General features: G+C 40.5%; 1 protein-coding gene across 5 annotated transcripts in view; it reads left to right on the top strand.

Moving 5' to 3' along the window:
* DENND1A (DENN domain containing 1A) overlaps positions 1-26,971 on the top strand; it is a 539,914-nt gene that overhangs the window by 390,995 nt on the left and 121,948 nt on the right. The window lies entirely within an intron of this gene.

Genomic DNA, 26,971 nt, shown 5'->3' with positions numbered 1-26,971 from the left:
GACGGAAGATGAGTAGGTATCAGACAGTGCATTTCATGTGCAAACTCTGACAGTGAATCTTGACCATGATGCCTCATAAGCCACAGTTATACCTGGATAAGTACTTTTTGACGGTTATGAATCCATCATGTGTGTAGGTGAAGCACAGAGTGATAGCAAGCACCCTTTAGCCAGGGTGCACACTCTGTGAAGTGGTTGGGGCAGTGGGTGCCCAAGGCACAGCAGCCTCGAGCCGCCTTGTTCTCGTCTTGCATCCAGCACTAGGGCCTGACTTGCTCGGCTGCCTCCGCTTCAGGCAGTGCCACCTGACAAAAGGGCTGCGCTGTCTTTGCTTCGTAAGAGACACTTCCCTTGGGTCCTAAAAAGCCCTTCAGCTTAAAGCAAGCTTCTCATGTCCTCCTTGTCTCCAAGACAGGTAGCTCTGATTCTTTGTCCTGACATTGGGCCCAGCCAAACCAGTCAGTTCAGTGCTGTTTTGAAAGCTGATAGAATTCAAGGAAAGTTCTGATTTCTCCCCATCTTTAAAGTAAGAATGGGACAACTGGCCTGTCCTTGTCTTAGGCTACTGGGACTGATATTGACATGAAGTGTTTACACTCTTACAAAGATGTCATTGTTGTCATGTATATGTCTAGAGTCCAGAGACTGTTGATTCTGGTACATATTGCTGGGTATATAATCTGGGCACAAGTTGCTCCTCCAGAGGAGTTTATGGTTGTATTTGTACTTACGTGTCTCAGATGGTAAAGCATCCCCTGCAATGCAGGAGACCTGGGTTCAATCCCTGGGTTTGGAAACTCCCCTGGAGAGGGAAATGGCAACCCACTCCAGTATTCTTGCCTGGAGAATTCAAAATACAGAGGAGCCTGGCAGGCTATATAGTCCATGGGGTCACATAGATTCAGACACGACTGAGCGAGTAAAACATCCTGCTATACATCCTTAAAGGCCTCAGGTTTAAATATGGAAGTCCAAGAGTTTAAAGCCTGGCTCTGTACTTCTAGGCTGTACAACCTTGAGCAGGGCACTTAATCTCCCTAAACTTCAGTTTCTTCACTGTGAAATGAGAAAAAGAAGACTTATTCTATATTTTCAAATGGTTATAAGGAACAAGTGAGCCATAATACTGTTCAGAGGAAAGGTAAAACTTGGAAAAAAGGATAGCAGCAATCCTTCCTGTGGTGGGCATGGAATTATCTGAGTGAGCAAAAACTTGGAGGCAGGACCCCTCATAGCCCTTTGTCTGGGGTCATGGGTTTGGGTAGAGAGAAAGGGCTGGCTGCAGGAGAGGCTAGAGCCAAATTTGACAGAGCCTTAGATCCTAGACTAGGGGTGTGAGCAGAGACATGATGTGACTGAAGTCATGTTTGACCAGTAATGCAGAACTGGACTGAAAAGGAAACCAGAAGCAGAGACCAAGGGACTGTTGGAGAACTCAGAAGATAGCCCTCCAGTGGTTACACCAGGAAAAGGTACCATGAAGAAGAAATGACTAGATGAGTCTAGAAATAGATAAGATATGAGAGATGAGGGGCAAGAAATATCAAAGTATCTCCCAAGATATGGATCTGGGAGAGGATGATGATGCCCATAGTAGACACAGGGACAGCTTGATGTGAAAGTGTCCTGAGTAACAGATTATAACGGTCAAAATGTGGAGCAGACTAAGTGTCCATAATGATAAATAACTGGTTAAGTAAATTAAAGTATATCCATGTGATAGAATATTATAAAGTCATTAAAAATAGCATTGATTATAAACATGGTACCTTTCATTGAATTTTACGTGTCATTCCATCATAAGGTGTACCACTGTTTCACGTATCATTAAGAAAGGGTGCTGCCAATTATAATTGAAGGATGCCATCAATTGTAAGACATCCAGATTTCAGAGATGTTAAAATGTGAAGAAATTTGCATCTTATAGATCAGTGAAATAAGGCAGACTTGTCATGCTATTAGTCTGATTTATCTGCACCAGAATAGCTCTTTTTTGTAAGGCCAAGAGAGAAGCCAGGGGCCTGAAAGTTTCTGACCAAGCCTCATCTTGTTATCTAGATGGTTTTTAAACCGTAGATTTAGTTCTAGCCAATTCCTCTCATCTTAAAAAAAAAAAAAAGGAATAACAACACTTCTAATACCAGATTGTTTGTGAGATTAATTAAAATAATGATTGCAAAATGCATGTGAGCTCAAGAAGGGGTCAGGGGTTTTAGAGTCAGGCCATATGGGAGGCGTGGAGAACAGTGCCTGGATGAGCCCACTTGGGCGGCAAGCAGCACAGTGCTGAGGAAGGGGTGTCCTTCATGGGGCCACTTGTCTTTTATGTGTTTCTCTGATTATTTAAAGAAACAAAACAAAACTGCTCTTGGTTTTTTGTTAGTTTTTCTTTTTTGAGAAAGGTTTAAAGTAATGGGAATAGAAAATACCCATAATCCTGTCATCCAGAGCTGAGATAATATGTTAGCATGTTTCCACCAAGGTTCTAGGTTTTGGAATTTATATGTTTGTTTTGAGCTTTTCTTTTTATCCTGTTTTCCTCATCTTAAAAAAAAATGTATTGAGGAATAGTTGATTTATAATGTGTTAGTTTATGCTGTACAGCAAAGTGAATCAGTTATATATATATATATGTATATCCAGTCTTTTTAGATTCTTTTCTGTATAGGTCATTACAGCATATTGAATTGAGTTTCCTGTGCTATACAGTAGGTCCTTATTAGTTATCTATTCTGTATATAAGAGGGGGAGGGATAAGTTCGAAGATTGAGGTTATTTTTGTTTCATTTACTTTGGGGTTTTGATTTTTTACTTTTAGAGAGTTGAGATATTCCTGGCAAAGCAATCTAGTTCCCTGTTATTTAGTTTTGCCTTTTAGAGTGTAGTAAGCACTTTTTCCATATCATATAAAAACTCTTTAAATATTGGCTGCACATCTCTCATCAGGTGACTCCAGGGGGTCTCAGCTCTGGCTGTAGATCAGAATTGCCTGTGGGGCTCTTAAAAAGGTAAATGTCTGGGCCCCACTCACAGAGATTTTTATCAAGTCCTTGCCATCTGAAACCAGTGTGGAGGCCCACCACATTATCCCAGCGCTGGTTCTTTTGCTTGTTGGTAACTTTGACCATCTTAAACCACACTGTGGTGAATATCTCTATATAAATCTTCATTCCATGGTGTGAATTATTTCCCTAGGCAGCATCCTCAACTTGGTTTTATTGAGTTGAAGGTACCCAAGTGCATTTAAGGCCTTCAATTCATAAATTGGAGGAGAAGGCTGGTGGCCAGAAGTGGTTGGTAGCCTGGAGGAGAGACTCAGGCAGGTCGAGTGGGAAACAGCCCAAGGCTGAGGACAGAGACGGCCTGCAGGAAGGAGTGTGTGAGGCACGGGAGATATAGTGTAGGAGCTTCCCACCTGAGCCAGCAGCTGCGGTCATGGGACTCAGGTCACTGCCAAGTCACAGGACTTCGGTTTTTTCAAAGATGCAACATCACAGGCTTGGTGTGCTTTTCTGCTCGGCTCCAGTGGGGCCTCTCTGGGGGGGGCCCATCCCAGCCCAAGAGGCAGAAATGGGCAGCAGTTCCTCCACGGCCCAGAGCTTGCTTGAGATTTTCAACTCCTTGGCCTTTTTTCTTTCTCTCCTACTGAAAAAAAATTCAAAATGCAGCTGGCTGGGGAGTCTCAAGCTTCATTTTCTTTCCCCTGCCTGGAAGGGAAGAGGAAAGCAGCCTCGCCAGGCTGCCCCCTCCATCCGCGCCTTCTGCCATGTGCCCATCTCAGGGCCAGAGGGCCCCTGTGGGATTCCCAAAGAGGTCTCTCTTTAGGGCCAGGTGACCTATTCCTCCCCAGGATCAGAAAGTGAGACCCCAGGGCAGCCAGCTATAGCCGAGTCTTCTACCTGCTCGACAGCTTCCAACAGGCTTCATCCCTGAGTTACTTTGCATCTGTGGTCATAGTAATTCCCCACGACTACCCCTCGCTGCCCACATCACAGATGGGAGAGGGTCGGCAGTTGTCCATTACTTCCTGGCAGTTATGAGCCTGGAGTCAGACTCAGATCGGCCTGACTCGAAAACCCAGGTTTCTTCTACCCGACCCTCTCTCTTGCCTTTGTTCTGATTTCCTCGTGTTCCACATTAACAGCTCTTTCTCTGCATTTCCATCACCGGGCACAGGTCGTGGCATAGCATCAGCATCAATGCGTGTGTTTTGGAACAGTGGTAGAAAGGATGGGTGAAAGAAATGAAAGAACAGAGAAGTGTGTGGGGCCGGGGTTGGCCCTTGACCTCTGTTCAGTGCATGCACATTGCTTCTTCCCTGGCTTGAGGCTTTGGAGGTTGGTGCTGCCAGGCAGAGGGGAGAGTGTCGGTGAATCACAAGGGCATGTGAGCCATTTTTCCATCACTCAGAGAATATCAGGTGCAAAGCCCAAGGTATTTAACAATATCGGGCAAGCCAACCTGTTCTTCTCCACTTTAATGACAGAACCACAAGCAGCCAGGCAGCTCCATTTGGAAAAACCTCCTTTATCCGTGTCAAGCGGCAGCCCAGGCTTCAGCTCATTTATTTAGGCCTTTCTTGCTCTCTGACACGCCTCCTAGCAGTTGCCAGGCAACTCTGGGAGTAGCAGTGTGTGTTAGGGATTAACTAGTTAGGGCTGGGGTCCTTTTTGGCAAGAAGGGGATAAAAGACAAATGATTTTAATTGCTAGGCCAAGGATCCTTTCTCTGCTGGGTAGAAGATTGCAACTTTTGGAATATGTGTATAGCAGTGTGAGTCTTGAATTTGCCTCGAGTCCCCTTTCTCCCTCCTCAGGGAAACGAATGAATTTTAAAAAGAATCTTACTTTACCTCACTCCTTTGTTTAAAATTATATCATCTTGAAATCGGAATAAGACTACACCACCACCCTCTCTTTGGAAGACATTTCTTTGCACAGTGGCCTCAGTTTTAAAGAACTTTCAAAAATAGAATTGTGCTTTAATTGCATCCTTTTTTCTGGCCATGGTTTCTTAGTTCCTTGCTCATGGCTATGTAGAGTCATCTTAAGGCAATTCGTATGAAGGTGCTTTTCCCATGTTTGACCCATTGCAGGTCGCTGGTAAATGTGATATCAAAGAGCAAAACTGGTGGGGATTGGAACTTTAAGATGCATTTGGTTCCATGCCGGTAGTGGTGCAAAGGCAAGTAAAGATGGAGCACAGTGAGAGTTGTTTATTCAACAGGCTCATGTGGCTCTCTCTGGGCCAGCATGCTAGCTGGGCCTCCCCAGGATGAATGGAGCTCAGCCCCTACCCACAGGGCACGAAAGCTGAGGTGGGGACGGTAAACCGACAGTCAATATCAGTGCCGCAGAGAAGCGGCACTGCCTATGTAGGCAGTAGCCAGCTCCTCCAATCCTGCCTGCTTAGTCCTTCCCAAGAGGCCCGGCTCCAGATTCAGCTATGGGAATGATACCATCATCCACCTTTCAGCCTCTGATTTCGCACGTAATTCTGCTGAGTCATATTTATCCACCAAAAACCCCTTGAAGACAGAGACGTTAAGATGAAAGCAGATTGATAACCTGGCTTTCAAGCATGAATGGACGAGGCTATGTTGGAACAGGTCAGAAAAATACCATATATATCTGTCTCCTGGTTGATCTCATGGTTTAAAAAACAAAACAAAACCCAAACTCTACTTATGTCATTTAGTGTAACAGAAAATTTTTTTAAAAAAAGACATTTACAAACTAGGAAAATTAAAATAGCCCTATAGTTCCACAAAAGTAATACAACTACTCAGCTGCCTTTTGTACATTCTTATTGTTTTTCATTATGCTAAGTGTTTACATTGCTTTCAAATCTTAAGTTAAAATCTTATTGATCCCCATTTCACATTACATCCTGGGCTCTTTTACATGGCTGCAGAATATTCTATCAAGTCCAGCTACCTTAATTTCTGTAATCACTCTCTCATGCTGAACGTTTAGATTGTTTCCAGTTTTTTGAGATTATCATTAATATTCCACCAACCATCTTTGTAAATAAAGCTTTGGTATGCCTTATTTCAAAGTCTTCTGAGTCGGAGAAATACAAGTCTGCAAGAGCCTGACTCTGGGTGCCAACTTGTCACAACGTGGTAAGGAGGCAGATTTCTGTTGACTCAGCCTAGGAGCAACTCAAAATGGAAAGAACTGAGAATGCTTCCTGGTGTGTGCTCCCTGCCCTCCACAGAGGCAAGTGGAGTGTACCCAGAACATACATAAATGATGTTACTAATTTGTCTGTGCCTCTATTTTACGCTAAACACACACACACACAGAAAACAAAAAAAACTTGTGGAACCTTAAAGCGAGATGAGATAAGGAAACCAAGGGAAAGGAGAAATGAGCTGAGGCATGGAAGCTTGGCAATGGTAGAGCAAGGAGTCAAACACATGTTTTTCTCCAGAGCCTTTGCTTTTTACTTTTTTTAAAATTGTGGTAAAACATAAATAAAAATTTCCCATTTCAACCATCGTTAAGTTACAATTCAATGAATTAATTACATTCACAATGTTGTATAACCATTATCACTATGTATTTTCAAAATTTTTCATCACCCCAAACAGAAATGCTGAACTCATTAAGCAATAACTCTCAGTTCCCCCAACCTACTAGCCCCTGGTGACTTCTACTTTCTATCTCTATGAATTTGCCTATTCTGAGTATTTCATGTAAATGAAATTATATCATATTGTTCTTCTGTGTCTGGCTTATTTCACTTAGCATAATGTTTTCAAGGTTCATCCACATCATGTATCAGAACGTCATCCCTTTTATGGCTGAATAATATTCCACCGAATGTGTATATATATATACACCCATGGATTTTATGTTCCCATTCATCTGTTAATGGACAGATGGGTAGTTTCCACCTTTTGGTTATTGAGAATAATGTATATCTGTACAAATATTTGTTTGAATGCTTATTTTCAGTTCTTCAGGAAGTATACTTAGGAGTGGAATTGTTAGGTAATATAGAAATTTTATTTTATTTATTTTATTTTAGTAATTTTTTAGGAACCACCAAATTGTTTTCCAAATACAGGCCATGGTAATTTTACATTTGTCTGTGAAGTATGGATGGGTACCCGTGAATGTTCTATAGGAAAAGTTGGTAAAAGATTTTCTTACTTTCCAGTTTGTTCTAGGTAAGTAAGTAGGGAATTATAGTCAAAGTCTATAGGCCTGAGCTAAATAGATGCATTGACACAGGAGTCTGTGGTGGACTAGGGAGGGACTGGTAAGTGGTTACTGTTTTTTCTCGTTTTAGTGTTTATCCAAAGTTCAGATCATGTCCTGGGAATGCAACAGGGAAAAGGGGAGGGGCTTCCAACACCAGGGCTCCAGGGACCAGCCCTGTAGCTCTGTGGCTCCAAGTGGCTCAGGAGGCTCCTGAGTATGATGGGAAGTGTATGGTCGTTGGGTTTTAATCCTGTCTGTGGAATCTGCCAGATGACCTGAGTCTCAATTGTCTCATCTTTAAAATGGAGATAATCACAGAAAACTATCCAATCTGATCACATGGACCACAGCCTTGTCTAACTCAATGAAACTAAGCCATGCCGTGTGGGGCCACCCAGGACAGACGGGTCATGGTGGAGAGCTCTGACGGAATGTGGTCCAGTGGAGAAGGGAATGGCAAACCACTTCAGTATTCTTGCCTGGAGAACCCCATGAACAGTATGGAGATAATACCTACTCTGTAAGACTATTGAGAAAAAGAGTGATAATGTAGCTTTTTGCTAATAGTGGATTTTAACTGAGAGTGACTTTTCTGGATGACAAGAAGGTAAAGAAGGAAGAGGAGGAAATGAGACTGTCTCGTTCTAGAACACTAGTGGCCATACTTATTCAGCAGGTGTCAAGCTAACTGGAACCAGGCAAAACCCAAGATTCTGGCCCATTTATTTCTGTCTTTTGAGGTAACTATGAAAGTTCAGTTTTTATCTCAAATAATGGCATAAAGGATTTGTAAGAAATCACATTTGTTTCCTTCATTTGTATTTATTTGATATTTATTTATTCATGTTACTGCACTTACAGACAAGTGGGAGTGGTAGTACCAAGGGTTTAAAATTCCAAAATGCATTACTTTCTAACAGGCATAAGAGAAAACAGAACTGAGAATCTTTTTACCTATTTCATCAAAACAATTTTTGCCTGTTGAGGGGAGATGACCCTTGTTTGATGTTGGCGCCACATATCCACTGTCCACCTCCCAGAGACATTGCTGTTGCTCAGGAATAGACTTTGGGAGTCCTGGCACCTTGAGTCACACCACAGTGAAGGCTCACTGAACTAAGAGTCGTCGTTCTAGAAGTAGACTGCTCAAGTGAAAAGTCAGTCCTTAAGTGAGAGAAGATGAGAACTGGCAGGAAATCCTCTTAAACACAATGATCAAGCTTTACTGTATGATTTCAAAGAGCATCACTGAATATGATCAAAATGAAATCCCCATATGTGCTAAAATACTTGAAAAATAAAACATAGCTAGTGTATCTTAGACTATCCAGGAGGAATTCCAGGCTTTCACTTGATCTCATTTAATAATCCTGGCTCCTTTCTTACTTTGTTCCTGTAGGATGGGACCACGTTTGGTAATCCTTGGTGTCCTAAACATAGTCTAATATTTAGTAGGTGCTCATTAAATGTTTGTTGGATGAATGACTGAACAAATGAATGAATGATACCATTCTCCCCATAGTATGCATTAGAAAGACTGGTGGTAAATGTTTCAGTGTTGCACAATATAGATGCTTAGTTTAAAAAAAAAATTATCCACAGCTTCATCTTAGAGCATGAGAAGAAGAATCTGACACAAACACCACACCATGAACGTGTAAATGTAAGACACAGACCCTGCGCAGCATCCTCATGCTCGCCAATGCCAGGCCATTAGGATCTGGAGGGGCTCACCCTCTGTGAAAATCACCACACCCAGTAAATATTCAGTTCTAGCTAAGAAAATGCACGAGGCAGCATATTAATTCAGCAAGTAAGCTGAATCCATGGCGGCAGTGTTAAATACTGTGTCTTTGCGGAAGCAGTGGCAAAGAGGCATGTTTACTGTCACCAATGTCTTAAGTCAGATCATCTCACTTTAGGGTCTTTTACTTTTTCAGTGAGACTCTGGAAAAGAAAGCTTTCTGATCCATTTTCAAGCAGTGATAACATGTGACAATTTAGAGCCTGAGACAGTGCAGACTTCATGTACATAGCCAGACTGTGAGCTTCTTGAAAAGCAGATTTTGTTTTACTCCTTCTTGGACCCCCAGCACACAGTAGAGGTTCAGTAACGTAAGGTGGAGTAATGGTGGGTTTGTTCTGTGGGAGGAGCATGATGATGCTTAGAGGATGAAATTGTAGATACCTGTGCCCCACCCCCACCCCCAATCCCTCAGACATGCACCCACACTGATTTTCTGTGGGGTATGGGTATACTCTCAGAAATAGACCGTCACATTCAACCCTATGCTATCCTTTCACCAAAAGGTGGAAACCTCGGTAGCATGTCATGGTTACTCATGTATCCCTGGCACAGAGCCTAGTACAGAGACAGTGCCTGATAATTCTCTGTGGATGGAATGAAATGACAGTAGTCCCTAGTTCAGTGTCCTTAGCAGTTTGGGAGTTGAAACACAGTTTTGTTAAATAAATCATCGATTCATGTCAATCTATGCCAAAACCAATACAGAATTGTAAAGTAAAAATTAAAAATAAATAAATTTAAAAAATAATAAAAATAAAAAAAAGGGAAAAAAAAAAAGACTCAAAGTCTTAAGAAAAAGAAAATAATACAAAGCATTTATTTTATGCTACACTCTCTATATATATTCCCTTGTTTGATTTTTACAGTCGTCATATGGAAGAAGTGATGTGGCCCCATTTTGTTGATGAGAAATCGAGGCTAGGAAAGATTGTGTCACTTTTTTTAAGAAGTGGCAGAGCCAGGATTTGGACTTCCATCTGTCTGATTCTCACAACCATGCTCTTTCCTCTGACCGCTCACCCCAGTGGTGATTACCATATGACCTGTGTTATGTGTAATTTGAGGTCATTTCAGAAGAATACTGATCTGGTCTCCTCTTAAGAGTCAGCGTCTCCAATCTGTGCAAATGTTTCTTGAAAAATACAGGTTAAACTTATACCATTAATGAACTATTTATGAATTGCAAAATGGAAATTTCAGAATTTTAGATATATTCTTAAAAACATCCCTTTATAGATAATTCTAATGGCCTAATATTTTGTTGTTTAAATAGTTGATATTGACAGTGATAATTGGATGAAAAAGTAAAGCATTTCTAAAGTGTGGTCCTTCCTCCCCTTTTCCTTGGCTGACACCTAGTGGCGAGCTTTCTGGTAGCAGTGTTAATCCAGGTGCTAAATATTCTTAATATTAGTCCTTTTTCAATTGATACTAGGGTTTCGTTGTTGTTGTTTTAAGAAAATCACTTATTTTCATCATAATAAAAGCTACATTCATATAGGGTTAATTTGTTATGGATCGTCATAACAATGGAACTTTGACTTAACATGTTTTTAAGTCGATTATAATCAAACCTTAGTGGGAAGTGATTACAAGTGCTTAAAATCTTAGTATACTTGTTCCCCACCACAAACCTGACCTGGTGACCACCCCGCCTAGGGCACTGGCTTGCACACACTGAAAGATTCGGTCCTGTTCTTAAGAGCCATGCAGGGCAGAGAGAAGGTAAGCTGAGAGCTGCACTTAGTTTGGTAACTGCAATAGTGAAATGTTGTACAAGGTGGTGAACATCCAAAGGCACTGGCAGTCACTTCTTTCTGGGTGCCAAGGGAAAGCTCACTGGGAAAGGATGCACTGGGATGGTGCCATGCAGAAGCAGTAGCAGTACCCCAGGAGCAAGGGCAGAAAGTAGCCCTCGCAGAGGTGAGGGACATTGAAACTACATGGAATGGTCAGGTACTGTGAGCAGTTGTGTGTCTGGAGCATAGACAGGAAGGAGTATGACTGAGGACGAAGTGAAGAAAGGATCAGCTCCAGTCCATGAAGCACCTAAGTGAAGTCACTCGGTCATGGTCCGACTTTTATGACCCCATGGTCACAAAGAGCCTGCCAGACTGCTCCTTTCATGGGATTCTCCAGGCGAGAATACTAGAGTGGGTTGCTATTTCCTTCTCCAGGGGATCTTCCTGACCCAGGGATCAAACCGAGGTCTCCCACATTGCAAGCAGATTCTTTACCGTGGGGTTTAGCGCTAATACCATAAACCAGCATTTCTAGAACAGTGGTCCTTGAAATGTTAGATCCACAAGATACTGATGTTTTCTGAGCACATAAAATTTGTGACTGTTGTATATTGCATACTGTAATGCTTTTTTAAAAAAATATTTACAATGTACCTTACTACAGTCCTGTTATAAAGAAATCTGATTAACTTTGTTAACATTTTTCAAATGCTTTTCCCCACAAACTACCTATTAACATTCCAGGCATCTACTTCTCACCACAGTTTGGGAAACACTGCTGTAGCTAAAGATTGATTATGAATGTTTCTTGCTCTAAGGCCGTGGAATTGGGATACCAACTGTGTTCATTTCACTCCAGTCTCACTGCTATGAGCCTCAGGTTAAAAAAAGCATGTTCCTTTTCCAAAGCATTGCTTTTCTAGTCAGACAGAAAATTGTGGCTAACAAGTAAGACACACAGCCCAGCCATCACTCAAGCTTTCTCAGTGCAGGGCCACAGGCCACCGGTCCCCATCCCCTCCGGCCAGCAGTTTGATTCATATATCAGTCAGGATCTAACCAGGATGACAGGAACCACTTCATATGTTTATAGGAAGGAAAACAATTCAGTAAATGGTTATCCAGCTGACAGAGGAGCAAAGATAATCCAGAGATTAGCAAGAGCAGAGGTGGTGTGCCTGAGTCCAAGGCGAGGGTCACCTGACAGAAGCTGGAACCTGTGGGTCTGTGCTGTGGATGCTTGGGTCAGATGGAGGTGAACCACTGCTGGACAGCCCACCCCAGCAGGGGAGAGAGGAAAAACACTCAGCTTCTCCCTCCCTCTCCTCCTCATCTACCACTAGTACCTTGCATGTGCCAAACCAAGCAGGAAGCCAGCTGACTCAGGATACCAAGGAACTCAGCCTGCCCTCTGTACAGAATAGAGAAGAGTGGAGAGAGGGTCTGAGGTCAGACAGGCTCAGAACCAACACTCCCAGATTCCAGATATTATGGCTATTTACTGACACACACACCTCTGGCAAATAATAAACAACATTGTGAAGTTAAAAAACAAAAAACAAAAAACAAAAAAAACACCTTATAGTTAAACCTGGTGCCAACCTGGACTCTGCCTCTCCCCAGCCATGTGACTCTAGGGAAGTTATTATACTTCCTGAACCTTAGTTCCTGAATTGTAAGGAAGGAGAATAAGTAAGTGATACCTTCACAAGGTGTCTTTGACATGTCTGGCTGATTCCTGTCTTAAACTGAAACAAGAATAATGTATTTAAAACTTTGAGGGCTTAGCCTGGAGCTAACAGGAGTGTTAGAGTTCCGCATATGTTGATTGACTACTCCAGACTTCAGTGAATTGGCTGAAGTTCTTCCCTTGTGGCTCAGCTGGTAAGGAATCCATCTGCAATGCAGGAGACCTGGGTTCGATCCCTGGGTTGTGAAGATCCACTGGAGAAGGGAAAGGCTATCCACTCCAGTATTCTGGCCTAGAGAATTCCATGGGCTATACAGTCCATGGGGTCACAAAGAGTTGGACACGACTGAGCCACTTTCACTGCACTTTTATTAGCTAGCAATTTGTTATCTAGTAATGTCTAATTTCTTGATATATTCACTTCCTGGGAGCACTGGAGTAGGGGCAGCTTGTCAATGTGCAGTGGAGTATTCCAGTGTTGGAGAGGCACCCCTCCGTGTATTGTAGTTATCAGTTCAGTACAGGCTAAAGAAAGTTGAGATTCCAGGAAAGCCACCACTTACAAGATGTGAAACCTCCGAAGCCCTTCCCCACTGAACCACGGGTTTCTAATTTGTTTCATGGGGATAAAAATACCACCCACCTAAAAATTATTTTCAGAATTAAATGAGATGGTGGATATAAAGCACTTGCTCTCTGTTAATTGCCTCTGCTCACCACAACAGACTGTGGGGGCAGCTTCCCTTTTATCCAGTGAATGCCTAATTCACCAGCAGTCACATTCCATGGAGGTGTGGCAGGAATTTTGGAAAGCCTTTAACTGGAGATTATTCATGTTTGGTTTGCTGTTCCCTGTTAGTGATGTGACCTGGCAGGTCTCCACTCACCCTGTTCTCCTCAGTCACAGCTCACTGGCATTATTCATAAACCATTTCCTTGAGATTTTCTCTGCCCATATTCCTACTGTGATACACTTTTACTCTCATGTTCACCGCTTTAAAAATGGTCTCTAGGTTTGAGTGTGTGCTAAGCAAGTTAGTTGCCAGCTCAAAATGTCATTATCCCTTGAAGGGGAGCTTTTATCCTGAGTTGATTAGTTTTATCCTCTGTTGAGGAATGTTATGCAAAAGATATGCGAGAAGGAGAACCCACTATTTATTGAATGACTACTTCTTGCCCTTTACTTATATTTTCTTGGTTAAATGTGCATTGTATGTATTGCTGGTTTGATAAGGAACTTAAAGAGAGTTGAAATAATTTAAACCAATAACTTTGAACAGACATTTAACAAGACCCTACTATGTCAGACTCTGTTCTAAGTGCTTAGAGATGCAGCAGAAAACAAAATTAAGTCCCAGCCCTTACATCTCATCTTCTAGGGAGACACAGACAGGAAACAAAGATGGAAGTCAATCTATACTGTGCCAGGTGGTGGTAAATGCCATTTGAAAAAAGGAAACCAAGGAAGGGGATAAAGAGAGCCCCTGGGTGAGGTAGGTGCTGGTAGGAGAGAGCCAGGATTGAGGGCCAGGGCCATCTGGGTCTAGAACTCACCTTTTTCCCCACTGGTCCCATGCTGCTTCTGATTCTCTCTGGTGATGGTTTCCAGCATCTAGTGAAGAAATGTGAACTCTAACATCTTGCTTCTTAGTCCAGAGTTGATAATTCAATGTGTCAGGGTGGTGACTTGGCATTCCTAGGGTACAGAAGACATTTTTGCTGCACTCCCTGCTGTCAGCAGCATGGAGCTGTTTCTTTCATCTCTCTGGTTCCCCAAACACATTTAATCTTGATGCAGAAAGCATCTTGCCAGCTTAGACTCAAGCCCTAGTGCTGGGGAGATCAGTCTGTCCTAGAGGAGGGTCTGTGTGACAAGTGGGCTCAAAGGAATTCATGCCTCTTTTCCCTCTGTTTCCAAGAAGTGGTACTGTATGTGGTAGCTTCTGTAACCTTAATGTATGTTTCCTGATCTTTTCAGTAAGTCAGTTGAATTCCAAAAGTAGAGACTGGGCACTAAGATATGGATCAAGTATGGAAATGCCCACAGAAGTCAAATAGACCTAGGTTCTACTTTTCTATTGATATAATTTTGAGCAAGTTAATTAACTGCTCGGTGGTTTGGTTTCCTCATCTGTAAAAGGAGTCTGCCTCATAGGATTGTTGTGAGGATTAAATGAGATAATTTAGTATGGTGCCATCCTGAAGGAGATCAGACCCTGGGTGTTTATTGGAAGGACTGATGCTAAAGCTGAAACTCCAGTACTTTGGCCACCTCATGCGAAGAGTTGACTCATTGGAAAAGACCCTAATGCTGGGAGGGATTGGGGCCAGGAGGAGAAGGGGACGACAGAGGATGAGATGGCTGGATGACATCACTGACTCGATGGATGTGAGTTTGAGTGAACTCCAAGAGTTGGTGATGGACAGGGAGGCCTGGTGTGCTGTGATTCATGGGGCTGCAAAGAGTCAGACACGACTGAGCAACTGAACTGAGCATGGTACCTGACATATGGGATGAACTTAATATTATGTAGGGATATTTTTATATATATAAGTAAACTTCATATTTTAGAGCAGTTTTAGGTTCACAGAAAAATTTAGTGGAAGATAGAGTTTCCCATATACCTCCTGTCCCCACTTATGCACAACTTCCTCCATTGTTAACAATATTAATTTTTAAGAAGATAAAAATGACTCTTAATTTATAGCAGAGTTTTTTCTACATTCTATCCTATAAGGACACAATAGAGTTAGTATGAAGGTTTCTTGTTCAAAGTCAAGACAACATAATTTAAGGAAAAGATAGTAAGACTTCTCATCGTAATGACACTTTACAAAGAAATGTTGACATTCAATCATTACAATATTTCCCACTGGATGGGTATCATTATACATTAAAAAAAAAAAAAACTCTCCGTTGTAAAACAGATAAAGAAAACTGCCTTAATCAAATAAATGGCTGAAGACCAACACCACTCAGAACAAGAAATAGAACTTTACTGTGGCTCAGCTGGTAAAGAATCTGCCTGTAATGTGGGAGACCTGGGTTCGATCCCTGGGTTGAGAAGATCCCCTGGAGAAGGGAAGCTACCCACTCCAGTAGTCTTGCCTGGGGAATTCCATGCACTGTCTAGTCCATGAGCTTGCAAAGAGTTGGACATGACTGAGCAACTTTCACTTTCTTCTCTACTCTCTCCAGCAACCCCTTTCATCGAAATTCTTCTCCTCCTACCAAAAGTAACCATCATACTGACTTTAATACTTTTTAAAAATAGTTTTTTTACCCAAATGTATATCCCTAGATGCTGTAGTTTAGTCTTGTCCATTAAAAAAAAGTTATGTGGCTTTTTAAATTCTCTTTAAAATTATAGGTTCCTCCTCTACCCGTTTCATGCTGATTTTTGTGATCATGGTGCTGTTCCCTGTGTTCCTCTGTCCTCTGTATTTCCTGATAATTGGTGACTGAGTTTTGAAATCGGATGGACTAAGGTTCAGTCTTCTGGTGAGACTGCAAGTGGTGTTTGGCAAGGCTGTGAGAGGCACATCAAGTTTGGTTGCATCGTAATTAGTGATTTTTAGTAGCCAGTGATGCTTAATATCTACATATGTTTATTCATTGGGAATTGCAAAATGAGGATGTTCTCAGTTTATTGTTTATTTTTCATTTATTAGTTGGAATGTTTTTATAGAGAGGCACTTTGCTTCATTTACTATATTGTTATCCAGTGTCATAGTTACTATGGCAAAGACAAGGTAAATGCTGATTCTTTCCTATACTTACCAGTATTTAGTATAAAGAATTAACTCCCTAGCACCCTCAAAACATGACAGTTCTTTTGTATATGTATTACTATAACTTGATAGATTTAAACGTATTTGATAGGTTTGGGCCCATTGAAGTTATCATTGTTACTGAAACTCAAACTGTCTCATGTTGGCCATTGAGAATTTGTTCAGGTAGGCCCTGAGTATTTTTTGTTGTTGTTCGTGACCCTAGCTCCCTTGTTATCTTGAAATTACAAGATGCCCCAGGCTCATCTTGTACCTTTCCTGCCCCCAAATCTAGAATCAGACATTTCTTCAGGAAGCACTGGTTTCTTTTAGTGAGAAGTAGTATCTCAAAACCAACATCTGAGTTCTTAGGATACTCACTGCTACTGGATTGGTCACTGTTTCCGGGCCTTTTCGGTGGACAAAGGAGGGAGACACACACTCATATACAAATGTACATGTGCATATAGATAGATAAACGTCCCACCCAAATTCAAGACTACAGACCTTTTGCTTAACCTCTTCTCTATCACATTTATATTTCCTTTCTTCTATACTGAGAATTCTGGGCATGGGGGATAACAGAATTACAATATCCCATAATTACTAATTTATTTTCATAGGGCTTTCCTGGTGGCTCAGACGGTAAAGCGTCTGCCTACAATGCAGAAGACCCGGGTTCGATCCCTGGGTCAGAAAGATCCCCTGGAGAAGGAAATGGCAACCCACTCCAGTATTCTTGCCTGGAAAATCCCATGGACCGAGGAGCCTGGTAGGCTACAGTCCATGGGGTCAAAAGAGTTGGACACAACTAAGCAACTTCACTTTCACGGAACCTCAGAAAGCACTACAGATGTTACTACCAGCACGATTAGAGTATCTTTAACTTTGCTTTGCACATTCTTTCCCTATTCTCCCTGCAGATTTTGGCTGTTAAACTGTATTTGGTTTGCTAGAACACACAGCCATAACACACTAGCCTCTCTCCCTATCAGCCCTTGTTAGTCTCAGGCTTTAGGTCACTATAACCAGTTCTAATGGTGATAGCTCTTTGGCCATTCTGGTTGTCTGAAGCTGGCTCCCTAGTAGATTCCTCAGGAAGGCTCATGAGAACAATATTCCCTCTCTTGTTAAAGGTGGATAACAATCTTTCTATGCCCTTTCTAGATGAGTCAGTTTTGCTGGATATAAAAGCCTTGGCTCATACTTTCTTTTCTTGAATGTCTTAAACGTATTGCTATGTTTTCTTTTGGCAAAAAGTGTTGTTCTTATCAAAGTCTGATGATTATCTTAATTTTCTTTCTTTAATAAATTGCATGTTTTTTTTTTTTTATTAGCTGCTAAGGAGTTTTTCCTCTCCTAAAGTCCAGTAATATTATTAGACAGTCTTGGATGGTCATTTTGTTTCTGTCCTCTTAGGTATGTAATATGGCTCAGTGGTACAGAATCAGCCTGTAATACAGGAGACACTGGCTTTCTCCTTAGATCAGGAAGATCCTCTGGACAAGGAAATGACAACCCACACCAGTATTCTTGCCTGGGAAAGCCCATGGACAGAGGAGCCTGGTGGGCTAAGGGGTCCATGGGGTCGCAAAGAGTTGGACGTAGCTGAGCAACTAACACATTTAACATATATGAAACATACAATTTTGAGTCTTTTTTTAGTTTCAAAAAAATTTTCTTGAATGATAGGTTTTGGCATTGGTTCTGTTCTTTGTATTTATTTTTCTTCTTCAGGGGCTCCAATTATTTGTATATTCAATCTTCTTTGCATGTCTTTAGTACTTTTCACTTTCTTTAAAATCTTTTTTATCTCAATTGCTTTTTTAACTTTATATTACTGGTAAGATAGAATTTCTCCTTGTTTTTTTATTTTTAAAGACTTTCTCTTTTTCTTTTGTTTTTCTTAAAGCATTATCTGTTGAGTTGATATTTATATGCTCTATAGTCCCTTTAGTTTAGCCTTCATTTCAGAGAAGACTTTTCTTTTATTTCTAATTCTTATTCAAGTTCTGTACCCTCATTTCTGAGTTTTTACAGTTCATGTATATGTTATTCTTGAATACTTTGTATAATTTTCTTAATGTCTTTAGCTTATTTTGAAATAGTAGATTGCAGTTTTGATCTATTTGTGGGCATATCTTTCAGGATATATTTTTGTGGGTATATCTCACTTTTTTATTTCTTACAACTTTATGGGGGATTTTACCTCAGTGCTTTTGTATTATCCATTTTTATGTGAAATTAGTTTTCCTGACTTAAGGATGAGATGGAGTTCAAGAAAGCTTTTCTGACTTCACAGAACTCCCTCTTCGCCATTTTTGGTAGTATTCAAAAGTTTGACAGATACTTTGTGAACCTTTCTAGCTGTGCTCCCATCTCCCAGTTGGATTTAGACATTCGTCTTCCTTGTCATTATGCTGCTCTGTCTTGTTTCCACTCCCAGAAGCTTCTGTCCAGAGTGTACATCCCTGCCGTGGAAAGGAGTCCAGACACATTCTCTCAAGTTCATAGAGGCTTGTAGGGGCTAGACTGCTCCAGCCCCTTCACTTCTTATTGTAGGTCCCTGCACTCTCAGCTGTTGCAGAGGTCAGCAGGTCCCAGTTTCAACTGCTGTTCTTAAATTGGCCCACTGAACTTTTTGCAAATCCCTGTTGGTTGTTTGGAGGTTCACTTGTTCTCATGTCTCCAGACACTGACACCAAGCAGGTCTGTTGGTGATTTGCAGTATTGATGGTTTGTACTCATCTGCTTGCATTTTGGGGTTCATTGTTCACCAATTTTTGTTGTAAATGTTGCATATGTGTTTGAAGCTTTGCTTTCTAGTTGTTCTGCCTTTTTTATGTGAGGATTTGAAGATACTGAAAAAACTGTGCTACTACTGTTACCACGACGAGCAAATTCCCAGAATCCTTCTTTTCTGTTTTTCCATTTCTTCCTGAGAAAACCACAAATGTAATAACTCCTCTCATGGAGCTTCTACTGGAAGGAAGACAGGTGATAAACATTAACAAAAAGTGAAAGATGATTTCAGATGGTGACAAGTACCACAAAGAAAAGAAAACATTGTAAGGGGCAGTGAGTAATAGATTTGAGGGGAATGTGGAGGTGCTTTTTGGTGTTCTTCAAGGAGGTGGCATCTGAGCAGAGAGCTAAATGATGAGAAATAACAGGTGTGCAGTTACCTGGGGTAAAAACATTCCAGGCAAAAGACACAGCAGATTCAGATACCCGAAGTAGGAAAGAGTTTGGCCCATTTGAGGGAGGGAAAGTAAGGCAATGTGTCTGAGGCAGAGTCCTAGGAGACAGGTCAGAGAAGTAGGCAAAGACTGGATTGTGAAGGACCTTGTGGGCTCAGGAAGTGTTTGGATTTTAACATTGGTACAGTGGAAACCATTGGAGGAACTTTAACAGAAGAGTAGCATGTTTGAATTAAGTTTTAAGAAGCCTGTTTTGGCTGCTATATGGAGGAGGACTTTAGAGGCTCCAGAGGAGAAGTTAGGGAACTGGAGAAGAGACCACTGTGGCCTAGAGGGTGTGGAAAGCAGTGGTCAGATTTGGGGTATAACCTGATGACAGGACTTGCTAATGTGCCAGATGAGGGAAAGAAAAGACTCAAGGATGTCTTCTGGGATCTTGGTCTACCTCCAGTTTCTTATCTTTTTGAATCTTATTTCTCAGAGAAAGTCACCTAGAGCTTTCAGTTCAGTTCAGTTCAGTCGCTTAGTCATGTCCGACTCTTTGCGACCCCATGAATCGCAGCACGCCAGGCCTCCCTGTCCATCACCAACTCCCAGAGTTCACTCAGACTCACGTCCATCAAGTCAGTGATGCCATCAAGCCATCTCATCCTTGGTCGTCCCCTTCTCCTCCTGGCCCCAATCCCTCCCAGCATCAGAGTCTTTTCCAATGAGTCAACTCTTTGCATGAGGTGGCCAGAGTACTGGAGTTTCAGCTTTAGCATCATTCCTTCCAATGAACACCCAGGATTGATTTCCTTCAGAATGGACTGGTTGGATCTCCTTGCAGTCCAAGGGACTCTCAAGAGTCTTCTCCAACACCACAGTTCAAAAGCATCAATTCTTCGGCGCTCAGCCTTCTTCACAGTCCAACTCTCACATCCATACATGACCACTGGAAAAACCATACCCTTGACTAGACGAACCTTAGTCAGCAAAGTAATGTCTCTGCTTTTAAATATGCTATCTAGGTTGGTCATAACTTTCCTTCCAAGGAGTAAGCATCTTTTAATTTCATGGTTGCAGTCACCATCTGCAGTGATTTTGGAGCCCCCAAAAATAAAGTCTGACTCTGTTTCCACTGTTTCCCCATCTATTTCCCATGAAGTGATGGGACTGGATGCCATGATCTTCATTTTCTGAATGTTGAGCTTTAAGCCAACTTTTTCACTCTCCTCTTTCACTTTCATCAAGAGGCTTTTTAGTTCCTCTTCACTTTCTGCCATAAGGGTGGTGTCATCTGCATATCTGAGGCGATTGATATTTCTCCCGCCAATCTTGATTCCAGCTTTTGTTTCTTCCAGCCCAGCATTTCTCATGATGTACTCTGCATATAAGTTAAATAAGCAGGTTGACAATATACAGCCTTGACGTACTCCTTTTCCTATTTGGAACCAGTCTGTTGTTCCATGTACAGTCCTAGAGCTTTACTCCTAAACAAATAGATACTATAAAGACAAGTGGTGAATGTGGGGGTGGGGGTGGGGGTGGGCGTTGGAAAACAAGCCACAGACTGAAGGAAGATATTTGCAACTTTAATAGAGACTTGGTTTCTGTTTTTATAAAGAATTTCTTTAAATTAATAATAATTAAAGCAGAGGAAAGATATGAACAGATGTTTCAGATATCCTGAAAATATACTCAACTTCACTAATAAATCAAAGAAACTGAAATTAAGACCAAAGCATCATTACATTTTGCACCCATTAAATTGTGAAAAATTAGGAAGCCAGATACTTATATTGGTGACCGTGTAAAGCAATAGGTGTCCTTATTTTGCTGGCTTAAAATATAAATTGGCCCCTCAATTTTAGAAAGCAATTCAACATTAAAAATAAAATTGAAGCTCTTGTCCATTTAGGCTAGGAGATATGTGCAAAAAATTTCATAGCAGCAAAAAACTGGAAATAATTCAAATATATGCCAGAGAATAATTGATAAATTGTAGTATATTTATGTGATATTACATAACCATAAAACTTAGTGAATTAGTGAAGGAACAACAGGAATGAATCTTAGCAGCAACAGTACTAAATTTTTAAAGGGTCAATAATAAGCAAAGCTAAATCTTATTTAGGCTACAGAGATGTGTGATAAAACTGTTGTTTTTTAAAAAAAAAAAACAAAACACTTTAGGGAATGAGAAACAGAATTGAGAATAGGAGTTAGTGGGATCTAGGGAAAGGGATAGGAAGAGACAGTGTAGGCTACCAAGACAATGCAGTGATAATGTCGGTTTCTTAAGTTAGGAGATAGCTTCACAGATGGTCATTTTATTATTGTGCTACATAACTTAATGTGGGTTACATATAGTCTTTCATGTGTAAATATAAATTACATTGTGAATTAAAGGCAGCTCAATGGAATTGTAAAGTAGATAAGGTGTTAATAATTTTATAATTTCAGAATATTACATTTGAAATCCAGCTTAGAGATTGCAAGGTCTGGACCCTTCTTAGGGTACACATTCCCAACTTCCTGAGGATCATGAAGTGTGGCTTCAGCCAATATGTTGAGGTTCTGGATTTCTTTGGAAGAGACAGGGTGTCTCAATTTAAGTAAACATTCTTTCCCAGGTTTTTGATAACTAAACACAGGTGATCCAATTTACATCCTTTACCTTTGTTGGCCTTTCTAGGAAGAAAGACTTCGGAAACTTTGTTGGACAGGTGAATTGCCTCCTGCAGCTGTGAACCGCAAGTCTCAGAGATCTAATGTGTCACCCTTAGTAGCGGCAGCATCACATACCCTGTTCCAGAACCTACCTGACTAGTTAGAAGGTGCTTTCTCTCCAATTTCCAGCCCTCCAGACATCTCACAGGAAGGGTACATACAAAGAAATCACAGTCACCAACCCCCAAATTCCAAGAGGATACCCTTTCTGAACTCCAACTATGGCATAGGGAATGGCAAGTTTTAGAATCTGAGAAAGTCACACTTCAGTGTGGTACTTCTAGAAGAATTATGAGGAACTCTCTATGGTTTAGAGAGATAAGGGGTATTTCTTCTCATCTGTTATTTAGAACTTTCCTGTTCTAAGCCTTAGGATACCAAAGGATACTAGGATGTTCTTGTAGATTCCTTAGCCTTGTGTTTTGTGTGCTCAGAAGAGTGAATGAATGAATGACTAGATTGTGCCATTTTCTTTTTAGTCAAGATAAGAATCCACTTGGGGGAAAAAAGCCCACCACTAAACTGATTAAAAGCATTTTCAAAATGTTTTCTTGAATCATATATTGAGCACCTTCTATTTTCTTGATACAGAGCTTGGTGTTCAACAACCACCTGGCAAATGTTGAATCAGATACACAGCTTGGCTCTGTAGAAAATGTGCTTTTCCTTTTTCAGGAGAAACATTTAAATAGCAGAAACTGAGGAAGCCCCACATGAGATAATTCATCCAAATATTAACTTGTAACCCTGCAGTTTCTACATACCCTTTCCTAGATATGCTTGTGCATGACAGTGTTATTTGTGAGTGCTAGCTCTGGATAAAGCAGTGACAACCACTATCTGCATTATTTATCCATGTCTGAGATTCAGCTTCTTTGATTCATGCTCTGCCTTGGACTGCAGCCTTACTGGTTTGTCTTTTTGTTGATTAATACACATGAGAACCCTGGCAGTTCTTAGAGGACACAGTGAGATATGGGAGAAAGAATATACGATTTAGAGCCATCTAGGCAGGAGTTCATATTCCTTATCTGTAAAATTGCAACATTAACGCCAACTTTACAGAGCTGTCTCGAGGATTAAATGTATATTACCATAATGTGTATAATTACCATATTGTAGATGCTTTAAAAATGTTAGTTCCCAACCTTCCTCCTCCAGTCACAATAGCCTTCCTAAAATATTAATCTGAATGTCAGACTTCTAAAAATGACTGTTTAGTGAGTGACATGTACTTCTGTACTTTGGAGTATGGTAAGCCAGTTACCTTCTGTGGTAGATGGGCTTTCTGTGTGTGTTTTAGTTTTTAATTTTCTTAAAAGAAGGGACTTTTATTTTAAGGGCTGTTAGGTAACTGCCATTTTCTAGGTTTCCCAATGCAGATTTCACTTGATTTTTCAAAGGAAGCTATGATAAAAGATACAGACCCTACCTCCACACTTGAATCACATTCAGGAAGATTTCAGGCATAAATAGTGCCTTAGCCAACAGTGATAGATTGAGCTAAGAGTACAGGGTTTGACCTGGGTTGAGGCACATTCTATTAAACAGTAGGCTTTTACTCTTCAAAAATGTAAATGTCTTGCAAAAAGAAAGACCCCAAGAACTATTCTCAATTGAAGAAGACTAACAGGACAACTAGGAGAAGGCGATGGCACCGCACTCCAGTACTCTTGCCTGGAAAATCCCATGGACGGAGGAACCTGGAAGGCTGCAGTCCATGGGGTCACTGAGGGTCGGACACAGCTGAGCAACTTCACTTTCACTTTTCACTTTCATGCATTAGAGAAGGAAATGGCAACCCACTCCAGTGTTCTTGCCTGGAGAATCCCAGGGACAGGGGAGCCTGGTGGGCTGCCATCTATGGGGGTCACGCAGAGTCGGACACGACTGAAGTGACTTAGCAGCAGCAACAGGACAACTGCATGCAATGTATGAGCCAGGATTTTCTTTTACTGTACAAAGTCGTCATTAGGACAGTTGGTGAATTCTGAGTAAAGCCTGTAGATTAGATTTTTACTGTACCAATGTTAATTTCCTGATTTTGATCATCATACCATGGTTATGTAAAATGCCATTCTTGATTTTAGGAACTACAGTTTGCTATAATGCCTGTTTTAACAACAGTTTGAGCATAATATGTTCAGTCATGTTTGATTGTGTGTGATATCCATGAGAAATACTAGGTGAATGTAGATAATCACACCTAAATTAACCAAGATTTCAAATTAACCAAAATGTGTCAGAATACATAGAATGCACACATGAACAAAGTGACGAGCCACACATTTCTGTCCGCAAGCCTTTCAGTTCTCCATCCTTCTTCCACCACTTCAGAATCTACTGACATGTTGCAGTCCTTCTGACACACATCTCCACAGCAGACTTCAAGTCTTTTTCAAGGTAAAAATGACATATAGTATTTATATATTTCTTACCCACTGAACATGTGTAAAATGGTGTACTGTTTTTAGGAGGTTTCTATTTTATTTCTAACATATCACTGATGAAGTTTTTGAGCATCATGCCCCAAGTATGGTGAATTTTAGGAAGATATATGTCACATTATACCAGAACTGACTAAAGTATGTAAGGGTAAAGGGACATCACGTCTTAAACTTATTCCCATATGGTTCAGAGAAACACTGTATACAGATAAAACATACATGTAATATAGTAATATGTGTGTGGGAAGAGAGGATAAAACCATTGTGTTAAAATGTTGACATTTTGGGAATCTGGGTGGTGGGTAAATAGAAATTCTTTATATTATACTATTCTTGAAATTTTTCTGTAAATCTAAAATTATGTCAAAAGAAAAAGAATAGAGGATTGGAAAAGCTTTTTTTTTTTTAATTGAAGTTCAAATATGAAAAATGAAAGAAATTCAAGGGGAAAGGAAATGACTCAGCTGAGAAAAAGACCAACGCAGAACAGGGAAGAGAGCCTAAACAAGCTTTATACAGAGTAGCTTGAAACATGAGCTTAGTGTAAGGCAGGCTTTTTAGGAAATATAATAGGAAAACTACATCTACAGAATGGAAAATGGAGACATTTTGCTTTTCCAGAAAGATTTTTTGGGAGTCTAGCCCAGATAACAATTAATTAACACATAAATTAACAATTTAATCATATACATCAACAATTCTAAATTATTAAGCATCTTTATTCTCTTCCTAAATAATACAAGGATTTTAATATACTTTACTCATTGTGCACCCCCATGTACAAATCTTATCATTATTAGAATATTAACTTTTTGGGGAAAAAAAAGAAACAGACTGGTTTTTTAATTTACCAACATCTGTGCTTACTGTCATTTCCCTGTGTACAGTTTTCTTCTTGCTGAATTATGTTTTTAATATTTTGTTCAATGAGAATCTACCAACCCCTTTTATCTTTATATGTCTGAAATATTTTTATTTCACTGTGACTCTTGAAGGATAGTTTATCTGGGTATAAAACTGTACATTAACAGTTTTCTTTCTTCCTTTGAAAATGTATCTTTTTTCATTTGTTTTCATTGGTGAAAAGTCCATGATCAACCCATTTATCTTTCTTTTGTAAAAAAAAAAAAAAAATCCATCTTTTCTCTCTAGGAAGTTCTTTCACCTTTTATTCTGCAATTTTACTATAATGTATCTAGCTATCTCTTTATTTTTATTCATGCTGCTTGGTACTTGTAGTGTCTCTTCAGTCTGAGGGCTCCTCTTTCCTCAATTCTGGAATTTTCTCTACCTTTATCTTTTTAAGTATTATTTCTCTGCCAAACCTAGCGTTTCCTTTGTTTGATATCTTTTTATTCTGGAATCTCCTATATAAATACATTGGTACCTCCAATCTATTACTCAGCTACTCTTTTATCTTCTTTTACTCTAATCTGTCTCTGCTTTGTTCTGCTGAACTCTTTAATGCTATCTCCAGAATAGGTGATATTCTTCTAATTTTATGAATTTTTTTTTAATTGGATTTTGCCCTATATAAAATAGCTAGTAAGAAGTAAAAGCCTGAATTTGAATCTGTATCTTCCTGACTTCTGATCTGGGTTCTATTTAATGAGTTCATCCCTGAAGTTAAAACCCCAGAACAGTAAAATAGCTTCAGATCACTGCATTATCCTGTCGTGTGGGTGGATGTAACTGGGAGGATGCATATGACTTCAGCTTCAGCCTGTGTGAAGTGCCACATGCTAGAAGACCTGAGAAGTGTCAGGAGTTATATTTGGCTTCTTTTCCATTTTCATCCTATGTTGTTTCTGAGAAATGGAACTTTAGTTCCTTTTTATCTTTCATGGTACACAAAATTTCCATCTTTCCCATTCTTTCGGCTGTCTAAATAGACTGTTCACCAAGGTTTCTTTGTGTCAGTAGCAGAATTTCTTTTCTCAGTAGCAGAATTTTGGTTTTGTTTTATTGGGCAGATGTTGTTAAACTTAGAATTTTTTAGCCACAGGGAAGTGATGAAATGTTTACAATGTTATTCTATAAATAAAAAGTCTACTGTTATTATTCAACATTTGTTAAGTGCCCACAGAATGCTGAATGTTGAGTATCACTATAGTAGGGGGAGGAAGGATCCAAACACACACACATATTTTTCTGTGCAAATCACAACCCTTGTAATTTCTTTGTAACATTATGTGTGCTTAGTCACTCAATAGTGTCAGACTCTGTGATCCCATGGACTGCAGCCCGCCAGGCTCCTCTGTCCATGGGGATTCTCCAGGCAAGAATACTGGAGTGGGTTGCCATGCCCTCCTCCAGGGGATCTTCCCAACCCAGGGATTGAACACAGGTCTCCCGCATGGCAGGCAGATTCTTTTACTGTCTGAGTCATCC

This window comes from Oryx dammah, unplaced genomic scaffold, assembly GCF_014754425.2.
Source record: "Oryx dammah isolate SB20612 unplaced genomic scaffold, SCBI_Odam_1.1 HiC_scaffold_25, whole genome shotgun sequence".
Classification (NCBI taxonomy): domain Eukaryota; kingdom Metazoa; phylum Chordata; class Mammalia; order Artiodactyla; family Bovidae; genus Oryx; species Oryx dammah.
This window is presented reverse-complemented; position numbering and strand designations above follow the sequence as displayed.